The sequence below is a fragment of the Marmota flaviventris genome, chromosome 12 (assembly GCF_047511675.1).
Source record: "Marmota flaviventris isolate mMarFla1 chromosome 12, mMarFla1.hap1, whole genome shotgun sequence".
Lineage (NCBI taxonomy): Eukaryota > Metazoa > Chordata > Mammalia > Rodentia > Sciuridae > Marmota > Marmota flaviventris.
In genome coordinates, this window is record NC_092509.1 from 76,642,357 (window position 1) to 76,664,033 (window position 21,677).

The 21,677-nt window shown below is 32.8% G+C and overlaps 1 pseudogene; it reads right to left on the reverse strand.

Annotated features, from left to right (window-relative positions):
• Positions 1 to 21,677, reverse strand: part of LOC139707795 (abnormal spindle-like microcephaly-associated protein homolog) — a 110,695-nt pseudogene that overhangs the window by 36,502 nt on the left and 52,516 nt on the right.

Sequence of the window (21,677 nt, forward strand, 5' to 3'; positions counted from 1 at the left end):
GAGTTTCCTCAAAAGTCTAAAAATGGAACCACCCTAAGACCTAGCTATTCCACCTCTTGATACTTACCCCAAAGAACCAAAATCAGCATTCTATAGTGATTCAGGGATATCAATATTTATAGCAGTGTAATTCACAATAGCCAAATTATGGAACCAGTCTAGGTGCCCATCAATGGATGACTGGTTAAAATAAATATGGTATATATATTTTTACTCAGCCAGAAATAAGAATGAAATCATGTCATTTGGTTATAAACAGATGAAGTTGGAGAAAATCGTGCAAAGCGCAATACGCCTGATCAAAAAATCATGGGTTAAATGATTTCTTACATGAGGAGATTAGAATGAGAAAGAGAGGAAAATAAAGGAGGATAAAGTCTCAAGAAAACAGAAGGGAGCCCAATACAGTAGAGGGAAGGGATCCAGAGGGAGGGAGGAAGGGACACCATGGGGAAGTACTGAGGAATGAAATCTGCCAAATTACATTATGTTCATTTCCATATATACCACAATGAATTTCCTATGTGTATTAATAATGCATTAATTAAAATACTGTTACCACTACTACTAATAATAGTAGGGAGATTACTATATTATGGCAAGAGGATCTGGGGAGGAAAGAAGGGAGAAAAATACAAGGTACTGGGGAAATAGATTAAACAAATTACATGTGCATGTATGAATATAAAAATAAACAATACATAATTTTAGGAGTTAACTTTTCTCAAAGAAAGAATATTTACTTAAAATGAGACTTAGTAAATGGATGCTTTCTTTTTATTTGATTGGATAACCAAAAATTAAATGACTGGTATGATACATATTATGGTTCTAAATATTACTGTACAGTGAAGCCTATTCCTTTTTCAGTTAATATGGATGAGAATTTTATATAGGTGTTTGAATAGTTCTTTTTTTTAAACTAAGATTGTTCTTAATGAGATTTAAACAGTATTCTACTTAACAAAAAAAAGTGGAGTTTTAAGTTTTTTAAACGAGTTTCAATTCTGAGTCTTCCTTTCCATATGGCGTGCTCAGTTTGGTGATCCATATTTCAAATAATTGCAGTACCTATGAACAAATCTGTTCTGTTCTCCCAGTTCTGTGTAAGCAGTGTAGCAAAACTTCTTCTGTGATTATCCTGTGCTCAGTATGGCTCCTGTGGGCCGAATTTGTAATCTGTACTTGTCAAAAGTACTTTAGTTTTAGATTTGTGTAAGTTGGTAAAGACCAAGGAGTCATGAGTGAAACATGTTAATTCTTGTGATCTGGCAGGTCAGGCCAAAAAGGCTCACTAGGGGTATTAATTAGTATTAAATTGAGATGAAGGAGAGAGATGGAGTGCTTATAAAATGTTGCATTTTAAGTTGTATATTTTGATCATCTTTAACAACAAACATTTCAGGGCCTGAAATTTTTCACTATTAAATTCATTCAGCAGATGATTAATCCAGGGTCCGATAGTACCGGACATGGACAAAGGTCAAAATTATCCAAGTAACTTTTTTCATTCAATGACTCTAAAACACTGACAAAGCATACACCATGGGCTCAAGTTTTCATAGTTTAGTTTATAAAATAACAATCATTTGAGATAATACCTCAAGACCAAAACCTTTTTAGCTATATTTGGTAAATACTCTGAAAATTAATTGCAATGGACATTCATTTATTAAAAGGATCTGAAAAATCCTTTGATAAAAAGTATGCTTAAGCTACAGATGTCAAAGTATTTGACTGCACAACTTTGAATCTGTTTAATATATGCTGTCAAATTGGTTCTACATTTGCAATGCAGAACTACAGGCCGAGCTTAAATAAAACTAATGGATATAAAAATATAAACATCCTAAAGCAATACATTTTCAAACTAGAAGTAAAAATGTATTTAGTTAAAAACTAAAACACAACAAATCATAAATAAATAAAGGGTACTTATCACTATTACTTACCTAAGGTTAGTGTGAGTGTAATTATATCAATAACGTCTCATTTATATTTTTTATTAAATAATAAAAATTTTAATAGCAAATGCATATTACCGCTTTTTTAGAGCTGGATAGATGAGAACTGTGAGCAAGTTACAATCAAGTCAGGTGTAAATTTAAAGGTATAAGAATGGCTTATCACAGGCATATATTAATAAAATACAAAGTCTAAAAGGATTGGGCATGTGCATTTAACAGGAATGTTAAATTCAACAGTCAAAATATGAAATAATTTTCTATTCTTCCCTTTCCCAAAGTTTTCCTAATATTCCTTACTTTATGTCACCATTACTCATTTCCTTTAACCCCTGATATTCATAGGCCATATCCAAAAATCATCGACTATTGCTTTAAAAGCAATCAAAACATTTATTTCAAGATCTATATTTATTTCATACATTTCTAGTCATATATTTAACCTTTTAACCACAATTATTGAATACTCAAGAATGTGAATTTGCCAAGGATATTTCCCTAATTTTTTGGTGAATATTAGTAGTAATTAAGCTTTGAGTAGACATTTAAGTATGTATTTGACTCTCTACCATTTTGACCTCTACTCTGCACAATTTAAATGTATAGTACTTTAATTCAGAAAAAACTTCAATAGTGCTATTCAATAAGATCTCCAAGAATTTTTATTCTATGATAGTGCTGTTTAAGATAAATATTAAAATCAATGGATATTCATAAAAAAATTAAATAAGGTGTATATATATGTATATATATATATATATACATACACACACATATATACATACATATGTATATTAGCAACCAAGTAATTTGTTTTATTAATATATTCATATATATATATATATATATATATATATATATATATATATATATATATATATCTTTTAGCAACCAAAGAATTCATGCTATAGTATATATAGCATGAATTCTTTGGTTGCTAAAATATATAGAATTTCAAAGATAGGTATATTTGACCTTTATTAAATATCAAATGTTCAAGTCACATAAAATTATATACCTATAAAATTGTTGATTGTGAGTGTCTGTAAAGTAATATAAAAAGAGAAAGTCTTACTGGGAATTTTTATAAAAAATATTTATATTTTAACATTTCAGTCTTAAAATATTTCTATGTGATGGTATACTAATTTTTACAGAGTTCATTGAACTATATAAATATATACACAGTGGATATACAAACATATTTATTTGCATACAGTTATTAATGAAATTTTTTCATTCAATAATCTTAGTGATAACTAATTCTTTAAAATAAGTCACTACCCTAATATTAATATTCTGGAGTAGAAACAGTGCTAACTTTTTCTTTTCTTTTTTTTTACCCCTTGCTCTTTTACCAAGAATTAGTCATCAGTTTCTGTAAATGATGATAGTGATAGTGATGATGATTTGTTCCAAAAGTCAACAAATCTCAGCATGATTACTCTTTCTAAATAGTAAAGATTATGGGTTTACTTGCCGATTGCCTAACTCTTCTCTTTTGGAGCCTTCTCTGACCACCTGAATTTCCATTTTCATACCAGTGGGGACTTGCAGAATTTTCAAAGGACTGGACAAATTTACAGCTACTCATTGATCCATGGATGATTATCTGCTACTGTTATCCTGTTGACATCCATAGTAAAGAGGAATAGACACACTGTTTTTCTATTACCACACTCCCTGTAATTTCTGTGTCCGTTGTTTAATAGCAGCATTTGTTTCTTTTTAAATGGAAAACAAAGGTTTTGCAGTAGTTTCATGTATATATTTGCTCCTTATGTTTGACTCATTTTTATGCCTCCATTTCTCTCGTAAAGTTGTAAAGTTATGGAAGTAAATAACAAAATTATTATTTAAAGTGGTTGAACATTATTCTATGCTGGGCATTTCATGGAGCATTAGATCATTTATTTCTCATAATAGGCAGTAAAGAAGTTAATGTTATTACATTTGCTTTTCAATTGAGCATGAAGTTTGAAAAGCTCAAGTAATTTAGGGAGGTTAGCAAGTGAAATGTTCAAATGTTAATTTGTAGTATTATTAGTTGTACTATTTTAAAGTGGAGGCTACTGTTATTCACTTTAGATTTTAAAAGCTCTTATGTAGACTGGGGTGAAAAAGCTTTGTTCTATTTATATCTGCATCTGTAATATCTATCATGGTACCCTATCTAGCACCCTAGTAAAACATCAATAAACTTATTTGTATGAATAAACATGACTAACTTTTGCAATATTAGGTAACGATTTCCCATTATGCAAATTTAGGAATCATTTCATAGCATTTCTAGTTGGATGTGAATCATTTTGTTATAATTTAAAACTTAAGAGATGCTTTTATTACAGAGAACTAATATAATAAGGAAAAGATATTCATTTGCATTTTGTATTTAAATGTACATCACTGAATGAATTTGAGTAGCTTTTATGTTTAGAAAAACTACAATTAGAACATGTGTTTTTTTTAAAAGTATTTTAAATTGCAATAAATGAATTTAAATATGTAGGTGAAGGATACATGATAATAAAAAAAATTGTTAAAGTTAGATATGCTGTGTAACCAAATATTTTGGGCAAGCTTTAAAATATGCATATAGATAGTTGCCCAGTCACAAACCAATATTAAATTTGAATACTAAAAGATATGAAGATAAATGCTTACTGATATTCTAAAATAAATATTACAGTATTAAATTTTTCAGCTACTTTCAATTTAATGTTTAATTAAATGTTTTAGCTTGGCCTTTACTGACTAAAAAGTTATATCTCTCTTATGACAAGGCAAAATAGGATATTTGGATTATGAAAATGATGTATTTAAGCAGATTCTTGAGTTTAGTTTATCAGAAAATTGGTACTGATGATTAATATCACATTTCAGTTCATATACAAAATAATAACCAAAATTCTTCAATTTATGATGAAGAATTGAAGTTTTCATTTAATGACTCCAAACACATCTGTGAATGAAGGAAGATAGTAATCTATATTAAAATACACTATAATCTTGTAATTGCTTTAAACCCTTAAGTAGCATGTTGGAATATTCATAGTTCTAAGTAAAATCACTATTATAGAAGCAATATTAAAGTTTGTGTATCATGCAATCATGAATGTTTTCAATGTTACAACCGATTTGGCCTTAAGAATTATGTATATAAAGTAACAATAGACCATTTACCTATTATGAAAACACAGTACCTTCTTTTGATTCCTTCTACTACCTGAATTATTTTTTAAGACATCTCTTATATGGACTTTTTAAATTATTTTGTATTTTGAATGATTTTCTCAGAAAATGAAAGTAGATCTTTATCTTTCTTACCTTTAAAACATTCCAGGTTTTTTTGCTTGTAACCACAACAACATGCAGTGCTTCAGAAGATACAACTGATGCCTTTGTCATATTACATACTTTCTAAGAGGCATCCAGGAATGATACTATGCCTGTATAGTGTTCATCAGAGCAATTTGGACTCAGATATTATATTAAGCTTCTCCATGTCTTTACACTTATTTTTGTAAAAGAAAAACTTGGAACAAGTGATTTTCAAGACGTTTAATATCTAATTGTTAAGATTCTATAAGGTTTTAAAGTCCATCTTTTTAAAAAATGATGTGGATAATCTAGAATTTGATAAGCTTGTGCAAATTTCTTCAAAATTTCATTCACAACTTTCAAGAAGGTGATTATATGTATATATATTTAGAAAAGAGCAAAAACTGAAATAGTTTAAAAAATGAAAGTGAAAGTGACAACAGGGTCCAGGTTGCTTACCTATTACAGGCAAACCTTTATTTAATATTGAGAGTGATTATTTTTTTCCTTTAAACACCAACTGGACAACTTGTTTGAATGTTATAGTATATACTAACTAACCTGATTGTCTTGAACTTATTGTTGCAATATCCACTAACAGTGACATCAAGAGGATTATAGGTCAAACATTTGGTCAGTAAATAGTTATAGGAGCAAAGTTACTTAAATCATTCTAAATGTTAGCGACACAGAAAATTCAGAATGTAATGGGACTAAATAAATACATCTCATATTTCAAAAGTCAATTATAATTAACAAGCCAGTTTTTAATTTTATTTGTACATTATACCAGTTAGGATGAGTTTCACTAAGCACATCACATGCATTTCATATTTACAAATTCTTCATTTATCATAGTTTTTAAATATTCCTAACTGATACAAATGCTGAAGTTATAGACACTCATTAGTAGGGACAGTAAAATCTGATTTGCTATTGATTAAAGGTTGTGGGAAGTTTAATAGATTTATTTAGCACTGCACCTGCCTCATTTGGCAAAGAAGTATTTATTTTATGCTTTACTGAGATATAATCAGTGGATAAAAATAATGTTTACATTTCAATGAGTTTGACTATGCATACACCTATGATACCAAAGCCACAATCAAGATACTAAACATATTCATCACCTGCAGAAACTTTTGTTGTGTTCTTTGTAATTGTGTGTGTTTGTGACATAGAGAGACATAACAAATCTTACTATGAGAACTACCCTTCTAACTAATTTTAAAATGCACACTACCTTATTATTAGTAATAGGCACTATGTTAACAAGAGATAATTATATTATCTCCTGAATCAAATGTTCTCATCTGGCATAACTTCAACTTTATATCCATTGAGCAATGAACACCAATGATCAATTCTTCATTTTTTCTCAGTTACTAGTAGATAACATTCTGCTTTCTGCTTTTATGAGTGTGACTATTTTAGGTAGTTCATGTAAATATGATCTTGAACATTTCTCCTTTTTTTTTTTGAAATTGAGTTGTTGGAGATTATTATGTACTTTGGAAATAAATCTCTTATTGGATAGTGTAAGTAAGAACAAGGCTTGTCGTTGGAGAAAATGCCAGTTTATTGAGGAATAGCTCTGCATATTTATAGGGCCGGGGGCGGTTTGACAGTTATGACAGTTTAACAGTTTAACGGTTTGACAGTTGGCACCAGGTGCTTTCTGATTGGTGGGTAAGGGACATGTGAGTCAGTAGGGCTCACCATTGGACAGCTCTTCTTGGGGGACGGGGAAGTTAGTAGTCTGATTGGTGGGTAAGGATCATGAGAGTCAGCAGGGCTCACCATTGGGCGGCTCTCTTGGGGGATGGGGAAATTACTCTTTGGAGCCCGGTCGACTCTTAACAGATAGATGGTTTTACAAACATTTTCTCTTATTCTTTGTTTGCCATTTCATTCGGTTGATTGTTTCTTCCCAGAAACTTTTCAGTTTGATTAGTTCAACTTGTCTATTTTTGTATTTGTCACCTAATTTTTTGATGCCAATCCAAGATATTATTGCCAAGACCAATATAAAGAGTATTTTTCTCTATGTTTCTTCTGGGAGTTTCTGAGCTTAAGATCTTGCACTGAAATCTTCAACCCACTTTGAGTTAATTTTTGTGTATTGTGTGAGATAAGAGTCCAGTTTTATTCACTAAAAAGTTTCTAATCTTGTTACTAGTCATACTAGATTCCACAGTGAAAGCAGTAGTCTAATGAACAGTTTTGCATGCTTTTATTTTTCTTTCATATGTTATTTTTGTTTTATATCTAAGCACGAAAAATGTCTTGGTCATTTAAATATAGGCAGTAGAAGTCTATGTATTTTATGATCAGATCCTCATTTATTCATTTAAAAATGTTAATGAACATTATTATGTGCTTGGCACTATTTTGGGTGTTCATGGTAATACTGAAGAAGAAACAAATGGGCCTCCACCATCAGGAATGCAGGCCATGGATAACAAACACTATAAATGAATTTTTTGGGGGGAGGGTGCCAGAGATTAAACTCAGGGGTACTCAATCACTGAGTCACATCCTGGCTCTATTTTTATTTTATTTAGAGACAGGGTCTCACTGAATTGCTTAGCTCCTCACTTTTTCCTTCCTGAGGCTGGCTTTGAACTCTAATCCTCCTGCCTCAGTCTCCTGAGCCACTGGGATTACAGGTCCGAGCCACTGTGCCTGGCTTATAAATGGATATTTTTAAAAGAACGTAAATAACCTACAAAAGATTAGACATATATGTGATGATCAAGATAAGTCTCATAGATTCAGTGGCATTTTCGTAAAGACTTAAAGAATGTAAGGAGTTAGTCATGGGATTGTCTGGTATGTAGAGTTCCAGCCAGATAGAATAGACAATGCCAATGTCTTTACCATAAGTGTGCTTGGCAATAATGCCAGTGTTGCTGGAAAAGAAGAAACCACAAGAAGAAGAGTAAAAAGTAAACGTTAAGGACACAGTGAGGGGTCAGATTAGGTAATGAGCTAGGAAAATGAAAGAACACTACTTTTTATTCTAAGTGCAATAATCACATCAGGCATTTGAGTAGAGGAATAACAAGGCCTGACTCAAGTTTTCATATGTTAATCTATTTGGTTCAAGGCTGGGAGTGTCTATTACAGTTCAGGGAAGTAATGATGGTTGGCTTATTGTGGTCACAGTAAAAGGGTGAGTAGTGACTGTGGATTTTGGATATTTGGAAACTAAATACAGTGAGGTGCTGAGAATGGATGTAAGTTATGAGCAAAGGGGAGTCTAAATCCAGGGTTTTAGCCTAAGCAACTGGAAAACTAGATTTATCATGAACTGATGATTAAGAGTGAGAGGAGCATGTTTAGGAAGGAAATTTATGATTCAATTTGAACTTTGGGGCATGTATTACAAATCTAAGGGATGAAGTTGAGAAAAGAGTTAGGTGTGTGCTTGGCATGTTTAAGGAACAGCACATAGGTCAGTGTGTCTCGAAGGTATAAGTAACAGAACTCTATTTAAAGATGTTGGAGAGCCAGAAATGTTTTTGGGATTTTTTCCCCTGACCATGATAAAAATACATTAAGATTTACAAACAAGAAAGAAAATCTGGCCTACAATTTAAAAGGATTTCTCTGTTCTTGTATTTTCTGCCTTATTTTTTCACTTGGATAGAGGAACTAAATTTATTTAGTGAAAATGGTATTTATTAAGAAGATTATCTTTAATTGACAATATTAATTGGGTATACTTCTGGGATCTAATGTAATGTTTGAGTCTATGTATACGTTACGGGAAGATGCAACTAAGCTACTTAACATATCATTCAACCAATTTATAATTTTGTCCTGTGTGGTAAACATGTTAATATTGATTTTAACAGTATGGAAATACATAATGTATTAACTATAGTCACTGAAACTGTGTACCTTTCAATCAACATTTTTTTTTTTTATTTCTCATGCCTTTTTTCCTCACAACATCTGGTAACTACCTTTCTGTTCTGTTTCTATGAGATTGACTTTTTGAGGGGTGGTAGATATAAGGCTATCATGAAGCTTTCCTTCAGCTAAACCTCAAGTTGAATGCTGTTACAGCTCAACCCAGGAAAGACCATATATGACAACCTCACAGCTACATTATTCTCAGTGGTGAGCAGTTGAAAGTGTTTCCCCTAAGATTGGAACAATACAAGGAGGCCCACTCTCACCATTTCTATTTAATATACCACTAGAAATCCTTGCCCAGAGGAGTTAGGCAAGAAAAAGAAATAAAAGGCATTTGCATAGGAAAGGAAGAAGTGAAATTGTCTCTATTGATGATAACATGAGTTTCTATGTAGAAAACCCTAAAAAATACCGTGAGAAATCTGATAGATGAGAGCTGATAAACAAATTCAGTAAAATTGCAGGTCACCAACTCAACATACATGCAGCAATTATGATCCTATAAACTAACAGCAAGGTATCTAAAAAAGAAATTAAGAAAACAACTGAATTTATAATAGCACAAAAAGAGTAAAATCAGTCAAGGAGGGTAAAGGTCTCGAAATTCAAAACTACAAAAAACTGTTGGAAAAAAAATTAAAGAAGACACAAATAGGTATAAAAATATCCCATGTTCATGAATTAAATGAATTAATATTATTAAGAGGTCAGTGATACCCAAAGCAAAAAAAAAGTATAGATTTAATGTAATTCCTATCAAAATTCCAGTGTCATTTTTAACAGAAATTACAAAAACAATCTTTAGTTTTGTAGAAGATATTTTAAAAATCCTTTAAAAATGTAATGGCCTTGGTATTTGTGAACAAAGCTGTGACCCTTATAACATTTTACATAAGGATTCCAAAAACTCTTATAAATGATTTTAAGTATGAATTTATATTAAGGAAATTAAATCCTTTGACTACAGTTGACAAAGCAAAATATATCTTATTAAGATTTTTAAAGATTATGAGAGATGCTGTCAATTATATGATTTGTCACATTTAAAAACTTGGCTATAAATATAGTATATTTCCTCTCATGAAGAGACTGAGTCCATTTGCACACTCCTTCCATCAGAGTAGGTCTGTAATGTACTTTGATATAGAACAAAGGAGATAAAATCTAGATCTTGAGAGGACTTGCATCATCCATCTTGATCCTTTTGGAGTGCTACTCTGATAACAGCAAGGAAGCCAGTCAAGCCACCACGAGAATACAAGGCACTCATGAGGAAGGACTGAGGCACTCTCACCAATGCTGAATACTGACCATCCAGCACAAGAGTGAAGCCACTGCAGGGCTTGCTCTCCAGCCAGAGCTCGAGCTGAACACAGTCACATATATGAGTCTAAGAAAACCACAGAAGTTTCTCAGACAACTGTAGAAATCTGTAAAATGATAAACTGATAGTGTTTAAAGCTGCTATGTTTTAGGGAATTTATTAAGCAGTAATAAGAAATCAATACATATCCATGAAATATTTTTTGGAGTCTAGTCTATATTATTTGAGAAGAGTTTAACCAGTTCTTTTGTTGTTGTTGTTCATTTTTGGCTATTGTGTATTTTGTGCTAAATACTGTTATACTGTCAGAAATTAAAATATAGATAAAAATTATTGTTACCAGGGTAGATGATAGTTGAGTAGGGGTGATAAATATTAAATGTTAAATGTACATATTGTTGTAAAAGTTCACCTAACCAATACATGAACTTATACATACATGAAATTCAGAGGGAACTCTGTACCTTGGGGTTCAAGACAGACTTCATGAAGAAAGTCCCACTGAGGTAGTTCTTAAAAAAACTGGATATATGTCAAGTATTGGAAAGAGAGATTTCAGGAATAGATTGAAAAAAGGTAGACATATAGGGGACAAGGTTTATATGTTATGCTAGATAAATAGTCAAACCATAAGTGAAGGAGAGCTAATGTACTCAAAAATACAAAAATAAATTAGATCCTTTTGCTGGAATCTATAGTTCAATATTTAGCATGTATCTGTTGTTGAATAACAAGATGTCCCAAAATGTAGTGCCTTAAAGCAGTAGAATTTGTTATTTCTTCCAATTTTGTGGTTAGTAATTAAGCTTTCTGCTAATTTCAATTGCAATTACTCTTTTGATTTTAGTCATCTGATAGCCTGACAAATGAAGGATTCTAGATGACCCCACTGTCATGTCTAGCAGTTGGTGCTGGCTGAACATGTGGCCTCAAGTAGACATTACATTAATCCATGGCTTCCATTGACCATACCAGAGTCCTCAATATGGTGGTCTCAGGGATTCAAGAATAAGAGAAAGAATTGGCAAGGACTCTTAAGGCCTAGTATTTGCAATCACACAATGCTATTTCTACCATATTTATTGTATTATGGGGACACCACTCAGAAAACACACTAAGCTTGAGTTTGAAATGAATCAAAGAATTTCATTTTATCTATCTTTTCCTGGCCAGGGACACTACTGCCAGAGCCCAAGTGGCTTTCTGATAGAAGTGTGCTGGGCAGTCTGTGGTTCCAATATTTAAGGAAGAAAACCACATCCTTTGGAATCTGAGAATTGCCAGCAAGCAGGATACAAAGACTGAGAAAAGTAATTAGTAGAGCAGAATCATTAGTCACATCCTGGGTTTGAGCACAGTTGTGGTTGTACATCCTGGGTTCGAGTACATTTGTAGGTGTATGAAGCACAGAAAAACAATTTTTTAAAAAAATACTTCTTAAAAACTGCTTATATAGCAGTTTCACATGGGAATCATAAAATTGGAGTTACTATGGCTATATCTATTTAGGCTTGTCTATAACTACACTTCATACTTAACTCTTGTTTTATTGGCCTATACTTACTTGTGACTTAACCTATGCTTGTCTGTACCTGTCTATAACTACAGTTAACCTATGAGCACACACTTATCACCTTATATTGTCTATGTCTTACTGCTAACGACATTAAATCCTATAACTTAAAATTGTATTATTATTTTATTGCTACTTCTTCTGCTTTACTGGTTACTTCTTCTACCTTATAACTAGGGCAAACTAAGGTAACTTAACATCACTAATTTTATAACACTTATCTTAGAATCCTGTAATCTGTATTATTTCATTTATGTATTTTATTTATATATTTCCTAATCTTATAACCTATAACCTATTACTTGTATTGATTAACTCAGCAATTGATCAAAGCATTAAGCCAGGTTAGATTCAAGGAGGTGGAAATACAGACTTCACATCTTGACAGGAGAAACAATATCATTATTGCAAAGGGGAGATGAACCTAGGGAGACCTGATTATTTTGACAGCTATTATAATAATCTATTATAACACAAATTAGAGATTCTCACTTTAATCAGTGAGAATCCATTAGCCTTTTTGAACCTGTTATTGAGCTGTCTTCAAGCTGTGTTTAAATAATTTGAATATGGCCATTAACAGTAAGTTACGTTAATGAATGGATAGATTAAGACCAAGAAGCAAAGTAGAACACTTTTTGGTAACTTAAGTCTAGATAACCAGTCAAGGAAAATGTAACAAACTCAGATAACATTTGACTCCTTAGAAATTTGTAACTTGGTTTAATTATCTTCCTTTCTTTATTCTATTTTCTAATAAAGCTTAAAAGTTATGTATAACCTGTTCACATTCTCAGATATATCTTATTATATATAACATTTCAAAAGGCCTAACTTCACAAAAATATCTGTTGTTATACATTTCTTCTCTTTAGTTATACTAGACTTCCATCTGAATAGCTTCACAATTAAGTTGTTAATATTGCCCAGGAGTAGCGGAGCGAATAAACTTGATATGAATCAATTTTCTGTTTTGAGTGTTCTTGTGTATCACAAAAAATTCCAAAGCAGAGAACAAGGGCAATTTTCCTGAACTATTTTGGACAACTGGAGTTAAACAAAACAAACCAAAAACCAAAAACACAAAACAAAACAAATCAAAAGAACCCCAAACAAGAACAGTTTCTCTTTCAGAATTAAAATAAGTGCCTTCCTTCCCCTCTTCTGTTTCTTGAATGATCTACATATGTACTTATTCTTTTGCCTAACAATTCCCCACCTGAGACTTTGATGTTACAAGGGCGGGAGGGATAGATATATTTAGAGATTTTAGACAACTGAATATTTATGATATATAATAGACAAACAGGGAGAATATCTAAAAAAGACTGGAAAATGAATTTTGGGATTTAAATATTGAATCGCCATCATAATTGAGCTGTCTGCTTATTGTACACAGAAGCTCTAGTGGGTGTCCAAAACCACACACTGATTTTTTTGACAGCTTTATAAAAGCACAATTTATACACTATGAAATTCATTCGTTTTAAGTGTAAATTCAATCCTAATTTAACATATTTACAGGGTTTTGTAGCCATCACCACAATCCAGTTTTAGAACATTTCCATCTCCATATTCCCACCATCAGTTCCAGGCAACCACTAATCTGCGTTCTGTCTCTTTTCTGGATATTTCATATAAACATAAACATGTGTGTTCTTTTGCATTTGACTTCTTTTACTCAGCAAGTTTCTGCAGTTTATCCATGTTGTAACATGTATCAGTACTTTATTTATCCTCTCCCACCCTTCTTTCTTTTTTTTTCTCTCCTGAATTGTATTCTATTTTTGTGCTAGTTCATTTTACTGTTATAACAAAATATTTGATACTGGGTAATTTATAAAAGCATAAATCTATTTCTGACAGCTCCAGGTTCTAGGATGTCCAAGATCAAGGTGCTGCATAATTGCTGTCTGGTGTGGACCTTCTGTCTACTTCCACCATGGTCCCTTTTTGCTATGTCCTCACATGGTGGAAAACAGAAGGGCAAAAATGGTCCTAGCTCATTCTCCCTATCTCTTTTATAGAGTCACTAGTACTACTCATGAAGCCTCTGCCCATTACTTAAATCACTTTCCAAGTCCCATTTTTTAATAGTTTTGCATTGAGAATTTAGGTCTCAACATAAATTTTGGAAGAAACACAAATGTTCAAACCATAGAATTCCACCTTGGATTCCCCCACATTCATATCTCACTCTCCTGTAAAGTTCATTCATTTCTTCCCAATAGCTCCAAAAGTCTTATCTTGTATAGTCATCAAGTCCTTGAGGAAAACAGCACTAAATCCTGAGGTTTGAGGGCAATTTTCTTTGATTACATGTTATAAGTTTTGGACATTCTAGAAAGGGCTTGGCCACTAAGACACTGAGAGATTCCCACTTCCTTGGCTTTTTTTGATACATTCCACAAAGTGGACTTCACAGTTTAAAATCTGGTAGTTCCAGCTCTCTCAGGCACACTGGTGGCTCTACATATAAGGTGTCCCAGGAGAAACTCCACCAGTGGGTCTCAGGAGTTTCCCTAGTGGCACCACTATGGCACATCTCCTGAGCCATAAGGCCGTCCAGAACATCCTTTGAAGTCAAGGTAGAAGCAGCCCTTCTTTCCTAGCTCATGTAGTCTGCATACCCGCGGAGTCAGCACTGTATGCCTGCTCTGAGGTTGACCACTTGTATCCTCTGGAGCAGCAGCCTGAGCCATGTCTGTGCCTGCTGAGGCTACACTTGGGCCCCTGTGAGCCACACCTGTGGCTCAGGAGCACTGTGCTAGAATGTAGGGATCACAATTGAGGTTTCCTTGGGCACAAAGTGCCACAGGCATCTCGGGCTCCTTCCTTGAAACCTCTTTGCTCCAGAGTGGGCTCCATAATACCTTCAGAATTACTTTTTCATTGTCTGGGTGACTGGCATCTGGCTTCCTTCTGTCCCTACCATTCTCCCACCCTTGGAGTTTTCTCCTGAACACCATTTTTATTCTTTGCAATCTGGCCAGGATGAGAATTTTCCATATCTTTATGTTCTGCTTCCCTTTTGATTATAAATTCCATCTTTACTCCATTTCACTCTTCTCTCATTTTAGCAGTCAGGAGATACCATGCAGCACCCTTAGCATTTACTTAGAGATTTCTTCTGCCAAATATTCTAGTTCATCACTCTTAAGTTCTTCCTTCCTTCTGCAAAGTACTAGGACATAAACATATTTCAGCCAAGTTATACCACTTTGTATGAGGATGGTCGTTCCTCTGCTTTCCAATAAAATATTCCACATTTCTAATAACTCATTAGAATGGCCTTTATTATCCATATTTTTGGTCTGCTGCTATAAGAATACCTGATACTGTATAATTTATAAACAAACAAAGAAACAAACAAACAAAAAGCACCTTATTTTTGACAGTTTTAGGGGCTGTGAAGTCCAAGATCAAGACCCCCTAGGTTTAGTATCTAGTGAGGACCTTCTCTCTATTTTCAAAATAGTGTTGTTGTTGTTTTTTTTTTTTTTTTTTTTGCTTTATTCTCACATGACAAAAGGCAGATAGGCTAATAGGGCCTAGCTAGTTCTCTCCAGCCTTATCCAGGCTCTATCCTCATGATTAATTTCCTCCTAAACAGCCCACCTGTTAATAAATATTGCCTCATTAATAAATATTGCCTCATTGAGGATTTATGTTTCACTGTGACTTTTGGAGAGAATGTCATCTTTCAAATCATAGCAATTATGCACTAATTTTCATATTGCAGTTGCTGTATTTCTCTCCAACATGCACAATATGTTTATCATTCTTAGTCATAATGGTTTTTGAAACTAGTAGTAGCAATATTTCTAATGCCATTTTAACAATTCCAATTTGGGGGTACATTGTAACAGTTTCTTACTTTCACACCATTAATGGCTTTGCTTAGATGATTGTCCCATTTATGGATTTCTTTTGAGAATCACTTGGTGTGTTAGTTCACTTTGTGCTGCTATAATAGAACACTCCCATGGATTAAAGCCCACTTTCTTGGAGCTCTCAAGAATGGGTTTAAGGTTGCATGTAGTGGTGCAGGCCTGTAATCCCAGTGGCTCAGGAGGCTGAGGCAGGAGAACCACAAGTTTAAAGTAAGCCTAAGCAATTCAGCAAGGCCCTGAGCAACTCAATGAGTCTCTGTCTCTAAATAAAATACAAAAAGGGCTGGAGATATGGCTCAGTGAATAAATGTCCCTGAGTTCAATCCCCAGTAGAGAGAGAGAGAGAGAGAGAGAGAGAGAGAGAGAGAGAGAGAGAAGAATGGATTTAATATCTTTGCAAAAGGGATTTCCCTGTCCCTGTCCCTTCTGCCACATGAGGACATAGTAGGACAAGTACCAGGCCTTATCCTGTTTGACCTCAGACTTGTTTCTTTTTTTTTTTTTTCCTGGCTCTATCCATTTTAACAAAGATCAAATCCTTATTTGCTGTATTTCCAAGGTCTCTTTGTCACATGTCTGTTGTCTGTGATCAGCCATTAGAGGGTTTGGAGGGAGATTGGCTGGTTGAATAGAAAGGTCAATTTCTTCCCTTCCCCATCTTTATATTGTATCTATTCATCAAGGGCGGCTTCTTGTATGTTTCTTCCACTCAAGACTCCTGCTGTGGTTCCATCTTGTTCCAGGTGATCTTGGGGTTTGGACTCTGCACTTTGTCTTTGGGATTGTAATGGCTTCTTGCTGTTGCTAGTCTCTGGATTGCTATACAACCATCTGTTTGGTCTCTCAGCTCTTCTATTACCTCATCTAATGCATTCTCTGAATTCAATTATTATTGAATTACTATTCTGTTTAATATAAACAGAATTTCCAGTAGAACTTTCTGCAGTGAAGGAAATATCCAGACAGTAGCTACTAGCTACAATGGCTATTAAATACTTGAAATGTGGATAATGCAATGGAAGATGTAAATTTTCAATGTTTCCCAATTTAAAATCAATCTAATTAATGGATTTAAGTAGTCACATCTGGCTTGTGGCTATTATGTTGGACCACAGAACCCTATATTAAAGATATAATTCCTTTCTCCTAGTTGCAGAGATTAAATTGGCCTCTTAAATATATATATTTTTTTAATTTAAAAGTGAACATTTTTTCTTTGAATTTTATCCCATTGCTTTTAGGCTTCAAGCTCTTCCCATTTACAGCCTTGGCAAATGACTTCTATTTTTTAATTTTTCCTTTACATTTACATTTTGTCATCTCAAGTCTATTTTGGTGACAAGTCTGTCTGTTTTAACTCATCTAAAATGTTTTATGACTGCTTTTTAAAAATTTCCTTTTATTTTATACTAGGTCCTTAGTTTTGAAAGAGATAGGATTTAATGTGGTCCAACCTTTCCTGAGTTATTAGTACCATATTTAGTGTAGTCACACCCTTCTTCCATAGTCCTCCCTTGTCCCAGCCTTTTCTTTTGTGGCTGTATCTAACTTTTAGAAAATTCTACCTTATATTAATACTGGATTTATTTTTCTGTAACCTCTATCAGTTGGTTTTATTTAACTTTTAAGAGCAATTACATGATTGCTCTCAGTGATGGTCCTAGTGAAGACCTTTTCTCTACTTGCAAAATGGTGTTTTGTTGCGTTATTCTCACGTTATAAAAGGCATGATTCTTTTTCATGATAGTACTTTTGAAGTTTGCTACCATCTTCACTGGAGTTCTTTTTTCCATGTTAAATGTTCAAAGTTTTTCATTATACCTTAGTTAGTACACCCCTAGGTTCCATACCTTCTCTGCATGGCCTTAGGTTGACTGGACCAAAAGTCTTTGTAGGGCTCTCATTTAACCTACTTCTATATAATATAATTATATTTCAGGACATGGTAGGATATCCGGTAGGATTAGCTAAATTCTTAGTTTTCCTCTTGGTTGATTAAAAAGCCTGTTTTCCCTACACATTCTCTCTGTCCTTTCATGAAGCATAATTCATTTGACAGGTTTTTACCAAACATGTAGTGCTGTTGTCACTAGAGATAGAATTGGTTGTTTGGACTCAAATACAGGATGTTATATTTTACTCCTACAGAATTGTATCTTGTTGCAGCCTTTATAAAATAATAAAAAAAGCCTACTCCCACAGGCATTAATCCATACTGAGAGTGGACATGTCCCACTTCTTAATGCATAATTACAATGATAAATAAATTTGATCATGTGTTTTGTCAGGGACAACAAACTATAGCATTGGATAATTGTTAACTCAAAGACTTTGTATATATACAGTAAAATGACTTTTGATATTTTTACAGAAATTAGATTTAGCAAATTCTTGTCCTTTGTTTCCTTAACATGCCTTCAGTATCTTTGTGTGTTATCCAAAGAAATTAACTCCATTAATTGAATCATTATTCAAATATACTTTATGATATTTTGGCTAACATTTTTGGCTGTTACTCAAAATAAGACTATATCTGGTTAGTATATAAAATACTTCAATATTATATTTCTCTGGGGAAAATATTATGAAATGTAAGAGATCCGCTGTTGAATGGTTTTATTAAATGTGCTTTGACTTTCAAAATAATAATTGTGAGAAATAATATGTTCAATTTGCAGAGTTTTAATTTTAATGCATTTTTGCTTCTTTAGCATTTGTGGAATCCAACATTTGGAACGAATAGGAAAGAAGCTGAATCTCTTTGATTCCCTTTATTTCTGCATTGTGACGTTTTCTACTGTGGGCTTCGGGGACGTCACTCCTGAAACGTGGTCTTCCAAGCTTTTTGTTGTTGCTATGATCTGTGTTGCTCTTGTGGTTTTACCCATACAGGTAAATATAATCTTGCTAAATTTTATAGAAGTGTTCAAAGTCTTGTAAAATTGAATATTCCATATTTTAATAAAAATACTGGGTGCCTTATTCATCTAGCAGTAATATACCGCCACATTCTCTTATTATATCTAATCAATTATGTAAATTATTTCAGAAATTCCATTTTTTTTTGCTTTATTAGAAACAGTGAGGTGTTTTCTTCCTTCAGACACAATTGATAGCTCACATCTTGTTTTAATTTTTTGAGTTGCTTTTCTTTATATAGACAGTGTTAAATCACATTAATTATGGGACACTATGATTCTATTATTGGATGATAGACTAAAGAAACAAATTTGTGAAGGGTCAATTTCTCTCAACTCTTGAAAATAAACCTAAAAGCCGTAAACTTCAATGGATTAGAAGTTGATTATTTATGTTCAACTAAACCAAAATTTGAACATGGTATTACAACTAGTATACAGCATTTTGGGACCTGAATAGTAGGTTGCAAAAGGATAGGGATATAAAATTTGACTTAAGATAAATAGAAGTAATTGCCAACTCTTTCTTGTAATGACCCCTGGGTGCTCCTAAGTGAGCATGTAAGAACAGAGATATGATGAAGTGTAAATTAAACTTGCATGTTCATTACACAATTTTGGCAATGAGTGTATCTAAATACATCCTTTGCAGCCACAAAAATTACCTTCTATGTCTTGTTTCCTTATACTCTTCCCTTGCTCGCTCCACTTCCTCCAGATACTGATGAGGGTGTGGTGTGGCTTTTGTGTCTTGATAAGGGAATTTCCCATTGCATGACATGTGGGTAGAACCTGACAGGAGAATGTGGAGGGATGCTGACAATTTCGCTCAGCATATGGCATAACTTATCACATTATTCTGTATATAAATAGAGGCATAAGCCTTTTAGTGGCCTGATGTGATATAGTAACACAATTGTGGTAATTTATTTCCTTAGATACCTGAAACTCATGGCAGACACTTATAATCTCTGAAGAAATCATATGACAAATCTGTTGTTGAAGAGAATACTTAGAATCTCAATGACTTCACCTAAGAAATTGACTGTACCTAATAAATGATGCATATACTAGATTGATTTTCTTTTGTATTTTCATGTATGATGTTATTCATTCACATTTCGAAAATATATTACAGTTCGAACAGCTGGCCTATTTGTGGATGGAGAGACAAAAGTCAGGTGGCAATTATAGTCGACATAGAGCTCAGACTGAAAAGCATGTTGTTCTGTGCGTCAGCTCACTGAAGATTGATTTACTTATGGATTTTTTAAATGAATTCTATGCTCATCCAAGACTACAGGTACATTTAATGCATGATACTGGATCATACCTATTAATATATTATCAAATTCAGTTAACTCACAGTGCAGCCTGCATTTGGAGGTTTTTAATTTATACAACCAAAGGTATAGAGAGCAAATGAAGAACTACAAATATAGCCAAGAACATAGAAAAAATGCTGGAGGAATAAACAGCATTTTCAGATTCTTTCTGTATCTACACTAAAAGACAGATGGAATTATGTTAATTCAGAAAGCAAGATTTTCTTTGAATTAAATGGTTGCTTTTTCTCCCTTGGATAAAACATAAATGACATTTTTATGAAACAGTGAATTTTAAACATAAAGTATAATAAAACAATGAAGGAACCATTTCAATATCATCTGTTCACTTGAATGCTACAGAATTTCATGAAGTTTTGCTGCTAGAAATGTGGAAGTCTGGAAGTTCCTCTTTATTCATTTATTTATTTTTGTTGGTTTGTTTCCTGGAGTATAACTAGGTACTATTTATAGTAGCAGTAAATGACCCAAAATTGTACAGTAACTAGATGAATCGAGAACACGAATTCAGAAGAGTTTCTTAATTTGCCTAAGCAGATGAAATCCTTGGATATTTCTACTTTTCAGGATACATGGTCAATGTAGATTTGTTGGTCCTTCCTCAATATATCATTGTCATGGGGTTAAATAGTTCCGGTAATGGAGACATTGCTGAGTATGTTTGTTCATTCTTCCTTTATTAAAAGGAAAAGCATAGATTTGTGAATATTTTTTAGAGCTTTTAAATACTATATTTTTACATTTAAAAAACTTACTTTAAAACTGATAACTATATCATATAAAAATCTTCTGTTTTCATCAATTAAATGGTGGTTTAGAGAAATTTTCATTCGTATTTTGGATTTAAAATTTTTCTTATTATAATATCTAGTTTGCTATTATAACTAATAAGGAAAATCTCTTTTGTGGAAAATTTTGATCCTATAATCATGAGTTTTATCTAGTATCAATATAGAGAATTCTTAAAACTCCAAAACTTCCACCAGGCATATTTTAGAGCAATAAAATAGTGAATGTTCACCAAAGAATTTTAAGTCATACAGATCCTTTTGTTTTAAACCATATTATCTCTTTGAATAATTTAGTATTTTCTCCAAGGGACCATATATTTTGAAATTTTTTTTAACCCAAGTTCTTTCACTTACTTTTGTCAGTATTTTCAATGTTTTTATGAATTACTCATTCATCAAAAATTATTGTAAATTATTGTCCATAAAAATATTACCAAATGATAATAATTATCACAGTTTTGTTTTAAAAAGTAATAACTTGAAGGAGAAATTGGTTCTTAAACACTTCTATGTGCCATTCAAAGTATGTATGTTGGAATCATTCTATAGTTACAACTAATACTTCATAGGCTAAAAGAGGGTTTGGAGTATATGGTGTATAATCACTTCCATTTGTGGTACTA